The sequence below is a fragment of the Chiloscyllium plagiosum genome, chromosome 15 (genome assembly GCF_004010195.1).
Source record: "Chiloscyllium plagiosum isolate BGI_BamShark_2017 chromosome 15, ASM401019v2, whole genome shotgun sequence".
In the NCBI taxonomy this organism is placed as follows: Eukaryota; Metazoa; Chordata; class Chondrichthyes; order Orectolobiformes; family Hemiscylliidae; genus Chiloscyllium; species Chiloscyllium plagiosum.
In genome coordinates, this window is record NC_057724.1 from 35,326,637 (window position 1) to 35,336,205 (window position 9,569).

Here is a 9,569-nt window from a genome sequence, read left to right on the forward strand (position 1 = left end):
ACGTGTCCTCTGCACAACCTTCCAAGAGAACATCATCTAATGTGTTGCTTCAAAGTGTGTTCTGCTGTTAAGGATGGTTCCTAAGGCTGGAGACCCAATCAGAGGAGCTGCAGCACAACAGACAATCTGGGGCATTGCCATCTGATTATGGAGCATTAATATTTAAAGAGAAATCCAAAACTCTTGTTTTAACAAAATAAGCTATGTCACAAGATTTCATTTTCTTTTAAACAAAACCATTTTAGTGTTGTAAATAGAATAATTAAATAAAACAATAATTATTAACGTTTCGTCCCCTGTCAAGGTGACATCCTCAGTGCTTGGGAGTCTCCTGAGAAGCGCTTCTGTGTTGTTTCCTCCGACATTTATAGTGGCCTGTCCCTGCCGCTTCCGATTGTCAGTTTCAGCTGTCCGCTGTAGTGGCCGGTATATTGGGTCCAGGTCGATGTGTATGTTGATGGAGTTTTTGGATGAGTGCCATGCTTCTAGGAATTCCCTGGCTGTTCTTTGTTTGGCTTGCCCTATAATGGTAGTGTTGTCCCAGTCGAATTCATGTTGCTTGTTGTCTGCGTGTGTGGCTACTAAGGATAGCTGGTCGTGGCGTTTCGTGGCTAGTTGATGTTCATGGATGCGGATCGTTAGCTGTCTTCCTGTTTGTCCTATATAGTGTTTTGTGCAGTCCTTGCATGGGATTTTGTACACTACATTAGTTTTGCACATGCTGGGTATCGGGTCCTTCGTTCTGGTGAGTTGTTGTTTGAGGGTGGCCGTTGGTTTGTGTGTAGTTATAAGTCCTAGTGGTCGCAGTAGTCTGGCTGTCAGTTCTGAAATGCTCCTGATGGACCCAATATACCGGCCACTACAGCGGACAGCTGAAACTGACAACCCGAAGCGGCAGGGACAGGCCACTATAAATGCCGGAGGAAACACCACAGAAGCACTTCACAGGAGGCTCCCAAGCAATGAGGATGTCACCTAGACAGGGGACGAAACGTTTGCAACAAAAATTTCCAGCTCGGCGAACAGAACCACAACAACGAGCACCCGAGCTACAAATCTTCGCCCAAACTTTGAATAATTATTAATATAACAGAATGGTTTATAACTACAGTATATATGTTGCATACTCAGATTACTTCCTACTTGCCCCAACAATTTATTTCTAAGAAACATTAATCTCGACATTCTTTAATTCTGTAGAGATCACTGATAAGAGTGGATGGGGTAATCCACCTCTTTAGTCTGACTAGTAAATATCTCAAGAGTTGTGTAAAGTTAACAATAAGAAGTTTGTTGCATTGCTGTAAACTGTACAGGTTAGCTGAGTACTTCCAAGAATGTGGCTGTTCATGGTAGAAGTTTTCCAAGACTAGCCATTGATGTCTCAAGTTTTCCAACTATAGCGACTTCCTTGAAAGAGGTAAGAAGAGCTCTCAACTACATCCTCAGTGAATTCAGGCACTAAACAAAGATTCTTAGCAAATCAAAACTCAAAGTGACAATCAAAGAACATAGGATCAGACTATTTGTCCCTTGAAGTCTGCTTTGCCACTCGACAAGGTCAGGGTTGATCTGCCCGAAGCCTTAATGTTCTTTTGGGTCAGCGCATCATAACCATCAACTCCCCAGTATTACAAAAATCTATTTGTCTGCCGTTTAAATATTTTCAGTGACAAGTCTCCATAAACTCTGAGGTAGCAAATTCCAGATATACTCTACCCTCTTGAGAGAATAAATTCCTCCTAATGCCAATTTATCCTTTCTTAATTATGGGAACCAAAACAGCAGCCCAGTTACAGCCTAATCAACACATTTTATAGTTGTAACAAGATCTTCCTATTTTTAAACTTCATACCACAAACATAAAGGCTAAAATTCCACTTGCTTTCTTAACTACTTACAAGCACATGAGACTTTTTTGTTTCATGTACCAGAACACCCAGGTCCACCTGCATTGTACGTTTTTAGAGTCTGTCTTTATTTAGATAAAAATCTGCCTTTTGATTTTTCCTACCAAACTGCATTACCTCACACTTTCTAACATTAAAATCCATTTGCCACGTTTTTTGTCCAGTCACTCAATCTTATATATTTCCTTGCATATTCCATATGTACTTATCACAACATGCCCTCACATATTTTTGTATGATCAAAAATCTGGACACATTACACTCTTGCTCCTCCTACAAGTCTTTAGTATGGATGGTAAATATCTGAGGCTCCAGGACTGATTCTTGTGGCACTCTGCTAATAAAGCCTTTCCAAAGAGTAGGAAACCCATTAATCCAGCTCTCTGTCTTCTCAATCCATGCTAATAGATTACCCCAAATACCATGAACTCCTGTTTTGTGCAATAATTTTTATATTGAACTTTATTGAATGCCTTCTGGAAATCCAAATATATTACACCTACTGGTTCCTTGCTGTCAACTCTGGTTGTTATATCCTCAAAGAACTCCAGCAAATTTGATTGTGTTAAGCTTTTCTAAATGTCCTGCTGTTACATGATAAATAATGAACTTTAGCATTTTTCTAATGGCGCATGTTAGGCTTATAGTTATCTGCCCTCTGTCTCCCTTCATTCTTGAACAAGAATGTGACATTCTTTTTGCAATCCACTGGAACCCTCGCAGAAGACAACAAGTTGTGAATATCTCAACCAATGTCTCCACTTCCTTTAAAATACTTTGATGCAGGCCATCAGGTCCTGGTGACATGTCCGCCTTTAGTCGTATGGGCTTCTCAAATACTTTGTTACTCATGATAGAGTTGGCTTCAAAACCTTCCTCTTATTAGCATCTTGCTCATCAGGTACCTTTGGGATGTTTATAGTATCCTCCATCATGGAAACCAGTGCAAGATTGTTTTTAATGTGCCTTTTTCCTGTTCTCCATTATTGACTCTGCAATTGTATCCTTCAACAGTTCCACACTTACTTAATTTATTCGTTTACACAACTGTGGATTTCTTGTTTTATTCTTTATGTTTCTTGCCAATTTAATTCCATATTCAATTTTCTAACTCTTTATTAGTTTGTTAGTTATCTGCTGCTAGTTTTTAAAGATTTCCAATATTCTTACCAAGCATTAACTTTCACTATTTTATATGCCTTGATTTTTGATTGGATATTCACTTTAATTGCCTTTGTTAACAACAGATGTTCATCAATTCCATACTGTCCTTCTTTTTGACCAAATACATTGTTGCTTAGTGTTATGAAATATTTTCTTAAATATCTGCTATTGCTCATTCATTAACTTCCTCCTTAGTCTATTTTCCCAGCCAGCACTTGACAACTCTTTCTTCATTGCCCTTATTTGAAATTCTACCATGTTGTGATTGATAATATTAGAAGATCCTGAACTATGAGAGCTCTTATTAATCCTACATCATTGCATGTTATTAAATCTAAACTACAGGACGACCACTGTATCCAGAGACTCGGTTTCCACTGTTTTGGTTTCTCACGGTTTACCGCAGCCTGAACATATTACATGGACTGGGGGCTGCCGGGAAGGTAAACTTCACATTTAAATGAGTGGTTTCGAGTTTCCATGGTAGATCTTGGAATGTATCCCCTGCAGGTATCCCTACTTTAGCATGTTCCGAGGTACATTCTGCGATGTATTGCTCTAAGAAACAATCCCTCATGCACTCTACAGATTTGTGTTCCAAATTAACCTTTCCCAGTTGGTTTATTCAGCCAATATGCCAGTTAAAAGCACCCACTAAAATTGTAGTGCCCTTCTTACACACCTCCATTATTTCCCAATCTATACATTGTCCGACAGTGCGGTGACTCTTTGGCGGCATATGAACAACTTCCACTCAAGTCTTCTTTTCCATGTTATTCCTTATTTCCACTCGAACTGATTCCACATCATTAGCACTTATATCACTACTCCCCACTACACTGATGCCTTCCATTTTAACAAAATTAACCAACTCCATTTCCTTTTTCCCTCAGCACACTATCTCAATTATTTTCTCATCTTTCACCCAAGGTTATCTTCAGCTAGGTCATACTGTCTATCTCTTTACACTCTGTACCTCTTTCCTGATCACTTTCCTCTCTTCCTAACTTCTCAGTGGAGTTCAAGTTCCAATTTTTTTTATTATTCGTTTTTGTTGTCTTTTTCTTCTTTTTAAAGCTGCTTTATCTGCAACTGAATTCTATTTCAAATACTGCACTGTTGCCTGAAATAATTGCTTTTTTTATTCAGAGAAGTCCCCTGCTTTGAACTCCAACTCAACTTTTCGTATGCTCTTACCTTAACCTTGTTTATTTGTTGCAATACACTCATGGATTAATCTCCACTCTCCAGACATGTTTTAAATGATTGAAAATGGCATAACTTCTTAAAAATGTACAGTAAAAGTTCACTATGCAACTCTTAGTTTAAATTTTAGCCAAATTTCTGATATGCCTTATGTTTATTCAAGGGTTCAACATCCCATCAATTTTGTTACAATCCAATTATGGATCATGAACATTTAAAGCTAAATCCATCCACTTTGTTTTAACTAATAGAACTAAGAAACAAAATGTAACTTTAAAATAAAATAAATGTTATTGTATATAAAATAAATAAATGTATAGAAATCAAATAAATGATATTATCATCATGGATTGTACTATAAGCAGCACATAGCCAACAGTACCCTGATGGTTGGAGTCATACCTAGCACAAAGGAAAATGTTTACAGTTGGTCAGTTCTCTCGGCTCCAGGGCATCACTGCAAGAGTTCCTCAGGCTAATGTTCTAGACTGAAGCCCATTCATCTGCTTCAACAAAACCTTTCTTCTGTCATAAGGTCAGAAGTGAACATGTTTGTTGATGATTACATTATGTTCAGCATCAGTGGGAAGAAAATAGAACAATAACTTCAAAAAAGAATGAGACAAATACTTGACAGGGAAAACATTATTGAGTTATGACAAAAAGGCAAGAGAATGGGACTAATTTGACACTTTACAAAGAGCTAACCAGAGTTTGTGATTTTTGAAAAGATTTGTAGCGCAGTTGAGTTTAAGGTTGTAAGTTTGCTCACTGAGCTGATTGATTTGCTCTCAGACATTTTGTCATCATGCTAGGTGACATCATCAGTGAGCTTCTTTTGAAGTACTGGTGTTCTGTCCCACTTTCTATTTATGTGTCTTGGCCTGTTGTGGCGGGTGATATCATTTCCAGTTCTTTTTCTCAGAGGTTGGTAAATGGTAAAATGAGAAAAAGAACCGGAAATGATAACACCCACCTTAACAGACCAAGACATAATAATAGAAAGCCAGACAGAACACCAGCACTTCACAGGAGGCTCACTGATGTTGTTACCTAGCATGGTGATGAAACGTCTGACAACAAACCAACTAGCTCAGTGAGCAAACTTACAACCTGAGCTAGCTAACCAGAGTATAACAGGAAGAATGACTATCTTTTGAGCTATTGCATTCCTTGATTGAATGATTCTACCATTGATGGGCAAAAATTATAACATATTCAGAGATCATGTTGTGTTACTAAATTTGAGAGGAGATGATTGCCTAGTGGTTCTTATTGCTAAACTATTAATCTAGTAATCAACATAATGATCTGGATACCTTGCTTCAAATCCCATCATGACAAATGGAGAAAATTAAATTGAAATAAAAATCTGGAATTAAGAGTTTAATGATGACCATGAAATCATTGTTAGAAAGATCCATCTGGTTCACTAATGTTCTTTCGCGAAAGAAATAGGTCATCCTTATCTGGTCTGGCCTACATCTGACTCCAAGACCCACAGCAATTTGACTTTTAACCACCCTATTGGCAATTAGAGATGGATGATAAGTGTTGGTTTAGCCAGTGATGCCCAAATCCCATAAATGAATAAAAATATACTTGAGCCATTGATCTGGTGACAATCCACTTCTTGGAGTACTGCAACTCAATGCCCCAGTGAGTGATCAAACAGGTCTGGCTCTATATCGAGTTTCTCATTTTAATTGTGAGCAGCTCCAGTGAAAGCCAGACTCTTTTCCACATTATTTTTTAAAAAATGTGATTTAGAACATGTTCAATGTTAGCCCCTAAATTTGTTGCACGGAAATGATTTTGTCTTGGCTCCTTTGTCCTTTGTCATGCGGCAAAAAGGGTAAGTGCAGCATTGGTTCCTAGTTCAGTCAACTTTCACTATTCGTGGCAAAATCTTAGTAAAGATAGAGTATACAGTTTGCAGTTTTGATTGTGCACTCAAGGAAACACAAGGTATTAGAGATACAGTTCAGAAGACACATTAAAGATATATTTGAATAATATCAGTTCTGAGAAACCACATGCTAAACAGGGTTGTCTTTGATAGAAAAGCAGATGTTATCGGTCATGTTTTCAACATATTGTCTCGCTAACACCAATTGTTACAGTTAACCTGAGACTGCACACTTTTTTAAAAAAGTTTTGTGATTTTCACATAAAAGAAGTGAAACTATCATGGTATTCGAACAAATGAAAGATTCAACAAACAATCAAGATATTTTTCAATGTACAATTTCAGTTACATCACACTGTAAATCTTTGCTATAAATTCTGTGCCTTACAATTGTGTCCTCCACAATCACCTGATGAAGGAGGGGCGCTTCGAAAGCTAGTGCTTCCAATTAAACCTGTTGGACTTTAACCTGGTGTTGTGTGATTTTTAACGATATTATGGGTGATTTGATCAAAGTATTTAAAATTATGAAGGAATGGCCCAGGGTACATAAAGCAGACTATTTCCTGTCTAGGATTCAATCATATAGAAAGAAGATTAAACTCAAGATTTAAAACACATCTGTCTGAATGTTTGGAAGTAAGTTATTACTTATGCACAGACCATGAAAACATTCAAGAATAGATGAGATAGTAATTTGAAGAGAAAAGCAATACAAGTGACACATTGTCGTGCTTTGGTTTCGATATAATTCTAAATAAGTAGACAGGTTATAAATGGGAAATAAGAAACTCAAAGCAGCAAAACACATGAGAGCCATAGTGCCATAACATGCAAATGTTAACATGGGGCGATGTCAAAGATGTAACTGCAAGGTAACTGCAAAGGTTTAGCTATTTAAAACTAAGTCATGCAACTAAGACTGCAGATAGTGTAACATAAGTTTTTTGTTGTAATAAATTGACTCATTGGGTATCTTGGAGGTGGTGGATATTGCAGTTCTGAGGCTGCTTTATATGACATGTCCAACTAGACTACCTCCTGCACCAAAAATGCTGCTAAACCATTTTTGAATTGATTACACTTTATATTTTATTTTTACTTATCACTTTTTTTCAAGTTAGAAACAAGTTACAGTGCATTAAAATACAAGTGAATATGCACAGCTGCCAGAGTGCATATCAGTTATACAGAATTTACACTAACTACAGTACAATACTTCCTTCACTACAATGGCCTTAATGTACTTTAGATTCAGTTCCAATGCCACCATAAATCCACGGAGTTCCGATGTGGACAGTCTTACAATTTATTACATCTGCTCAATACATTTCCAGATATGGGTCCAAAAGTACTGAAAATATATTTAATGTACATCAGTAAAAGTAGTTTGCACATATGGGGCAGGGAAGCTAAAGAAAATAATTTCAATTTTGTTACTTTAAATCCACTATTTAATGAATTATATTCCAATGTAGACTTAAGTGTTTTCTTTTCCCCTTATTTTCAGAGATTTAGTTGTTTAATCATGAAACAAATGTAATCTCTGAACTAAAGCAAGAACCATTTGTACTGGATTAAAGTGGTTCACAAAGCAAAACATCTTAAGATTTTCATTGGAATATAACTTTGTTCCTTTTCCCTCTGACACATTGCCAGTTTTCAGTAACTATTTAATTTCTCAAAGCAAATAGGAGAATGTTGCTAAGAAAGTCAAACCTTTTGGTCTTATACTGACCAAGACTGACACAGAAGAATCCAAACTTGGAAAAAGAACACCAATTTATTCAGCTGAGAAGAGGCTGTTGGTAAATTGGACTATAGTTAGTGTAGATATGCAGTGCGATCTGTTAATTGTCAATATTACCTAGCTGTTAAAACTCAGAACAAGTTAAGTAGACTGTGACTCATCAGGGTTTTCCACTGTAGAGTGCACCAGGGATTGGCAGACTCATCCTCTTTTCTTTGAAACTATGTAAAACCAAATAGATGGTGCTGCCATAGGGCCCCTCTAGATCAAGCTCTTGCTAACATGTTGATTGCCATCAGAAGTATGTCTTTGATGGAGTGACCACCAAACTCTCACCTCTTGAATACTTCTTGAACGTAGATGACCCATTTGCAGTCTGAGAATCTACAGCTGCAAAGAATGTACTTACACTGCTTAATAAACTCTATCCACACTCAAAATTAATATTGAAATGAAGCAATCAAATGAGCTCCGAGTCTTCAATATAGTCATTGAGAAATCTACCAATAGGTTCCCTAGTACTATCTACTGAAAAATTACATTCGCTTTTCAATGTACAATTCCACGTACAGCAAAATGAACTTTATTTGTGAAAAAGAATCCAGCCTTCTGCTCATTATTGAGAGAAGGCATATCAAAACAATGCCAATGGCTACTCTGATCAAATCACATTGTTGCATTTTGTGCAATCTCAGTGCCCATGATGGTTGCCACTTCTGCATCTGAATGGAGTCCATTGACCTTGATTATCCTAAAAGATGAAAGTATCTCAAAAATTTGAACAGATGAATATGTCATATTGCCCATTTGCAATAACCACAAAAGGTTTACTCTTCCAACAGAATACTTCCATTAAGCCAAGCAGACATTTTTTGTCTACCACACAAATTTGAAAAATGATAAGAGTTTCAATGGCAATATAATGCCAGGTATGCAGGCTTTATTGCCCAGTAACCCATGGATCGTATCAAACAACACACTCCTTTGACTGTTTACAGAAGGCAGTATCCTGATTATGCTCAATTAGTTCTGCATTTGCAAACCTCAGAACACTACATCCAAAATGGATGTGATTCTGCTACTGGGCATTGTTAGTTCTGACTGTGCTAAGAAGTGACTTAAGATTGTTAGTTGGGTTTATAGTGTGAAGCACTTGCACCAGCTAAGCTGCATATACTAATATGCTTTGTAACCAAAAAGACTTTTTCCATGCATTGCAACTTTGACTCTATGACTGCATGAGTCATAAAGGCTAGCAACATCTGCTACATCCACATGGTAATAGCCCAACCAAGCAGGGTCCACCTGCCTGATCTGAGCTTTCTCAGCCACAATTGATAACTATCAGCTCCTGAATAACTCTGAATCAACACCCTCTTCTCATGCTGTATAAATTGGTATGCCCTGTTAAGTATGTTTTATTGTATGTTAGTCAGGATAATGCAAGATGACAAATTTCAACATGGAACATAGAACGATACAGCACAGAACAGGCCCTTTGGCCCACGATGTTGTGCCGAACATTTGTCCTAGCTTAAGCACCCATCCATGTACCTATCCAATTTCCGCTTCAAGGTCGCCAATGATTCTGACTCCGCCACTCCCACAGGCAGCGCATTCCATGCCCCCA